The sequence below is a fragment of the Echinops telfairi genome, unplaced genomic scaffold (genome assembly GCF_000313985.2).
Source record: "Echinops telfairi isolate 266 unplaced genomic scaffold, ASM31398v2 ScPeMD7_655;HRSCAF=1070, whole genome shotgun sequence".
Taxonomy (NCBI): Eukaryota; Metazoa; Chordata; class Mammalia; order Afrosoricida; family Tenrecidae; genus Echinops; species Echinops telfairi.
This window is the reverse complement of record NW_022104553.1, coordinates 27,706,472-27,708,538: the sequence shown is the minus strand read 5'-3', so window position 1 is coordinate 27,708,538 and position 2,067 is coordinate 27,706,472.

Sequence of the window (2,067 nt, the reverse complement as noted above, 5' to 3'; positions counted from 1 at the left end):
TGTCTTCAGTGATCCGTTCGACACCCCGTGATCACACAGGTTGATATGTTGTTCCATGTGGGCTTTGTTGCTTCTGAGCTAGATGGCCGCTTGCCCGGTAAAAATTTGGCTGTAGTCTTTAAACCCCTCTGAAGATGGCTTTGAGTCTGAATCGACTTGGCGGCAGCCGGCTGGGTTTGAGGATTTGCTTATAGACTACGCCATGAGCGTGATAACTTAGCCCTTTCTGAATACATACATACGTATCGAATACATTTATACCAAATACGTGAAATTATTTGCTGTCTTCAAAACACACCCAGGTCACATGATCCTTTAGACAGTGAAAAAGGATCACTTTAAGAGGAAGACAGTCTTTGAGGTACAAAAGAATAATGAAACATACAACGGAAACAGAATAGATTGTAGATTTTTCACTTCTGCCATCTCTTGCTGCTCTGGTCACTCCTACATCACAATCTTCCCGTATGACGACTTACACGAAGAGATATTCCCACGCCATTTGTTGAAGAGACCATCCATTCCCCAATTAAGACACAAACGACCACAGAGGGGTGGGTTTATCTGGGCATTCAAAGCGACTCGACTGGTCTACATGCCTATCATTCTTTATTCCAATACCACACGATTTTGGTTACTGCAGCTGAGATGATTATTCACGGAAAAACAAACCAATGCAGCGGTTTGTACACGTACCATTTAGTGACATTGACTGCCTTTCTCAAGTTTGGCCACCCTCCTCACCCTCTCCGAGTTGTTCTCGCTCATGAACATAAATCCACTGCCCCTTCAAGTTCCTCTCTGATCTTTCAAGGCGCTGGTGACGCTGGTGTCGATCTGACCCCCTTTGTTGCTGTTGTGAGGTGCCGCTGAGTGTGTGCAGATGAATATTGTCCCTGTCCGGGGACGGGTCTCTCCTGATAATAAAGTTCAAATCAGCTGAGTCCAATTCTCCTAATCTTCTGCCAAAAGAAGCAGTAATGATGCCTTTTTTTCCCTCCTGGGAGTGGTTCGATATAACTGTTCTGATCAAGGATTTCAGGATTATTCCTTCAAAACGGTCCCTTTTCACATATTTGCACACCCCTCCTATGCCCCCCACCCCCACCCCCACCCCAGGGCAAACCCAACCAGCACCCGAGAACAAATGGGCGCCAATCCGGGAGCTGTAGTCCGGAAGCACGAGGACTTCAGAGGGCTCTTCTTCATTTAAGTCACTGGATTTGCTCCAGGATCGGCTCCCGGGTCGCCGTCCTCCCAGCGACGCTGGGAAAGGCCTCACAGAACGTTGCCGGAAGTGCTTGAGCCGCAGGGGCGGGGCTTGAGGCCGCCGCTCCCAGGAGCCTTCTGGGTAGTGTAGTTCACGTACGCCGTGCAGCGCCCCACTTCCGTCCCGGAAAAGCGTGCTGGGCAGCGTCCGCTGGACTGGCTAGGTGAGTGGACATTTTGCGCTCTCACCGGCCCTCGGGGACTTGGCAAGCCGCGCCGGGTCTGGCCGCACGGGGTGCCCATGAAGGGTGGGAGAGAAGCGGGGACGCAGTTGGCCTCCTCCGCGGGATGGGATCAGAAAGTAAATGAGCCAATATTTGTCAACACCAGCTTCCAACAGCACTGGCCCCTCCTAATGGTCGCTTTTTGCTAGTTAACAACTCTTCCCTTCCAAGCGCCCCTTTCCTTGCAAGCACCTGGGGGCGCAGGCAGGGCAGGGCTCTGGAACCAGGGCCCGGGCTGGTCCATCCCTCAGGAGTCTGAACCCTTCAGGACTTTTGATGACCCTGTTTGGGGATGGACGGGGTCCTCTGGGGGCTGCCCTGGAGAGCAGAACCGAGGTGATCTCTCACCGCGCCCTTTTCTTGCCCCCTCCCTGGATTCGGAAAGGAGGAAGGTCGAAGGTCTGGCTTCTCACACCATCGCCCTGGATACAGGTGACTGAAGGCACCCTGCGGTGAAGGATCCTTTCGGTTGAGAGAGGATGTATTAGAGGATACTTGGAAGTGAGTACTATGGTTTAGCAGTTTGATGTCCGGGCAGTGTTGTGTGTGTGGAGGTGGTCATATCCCTGCATTA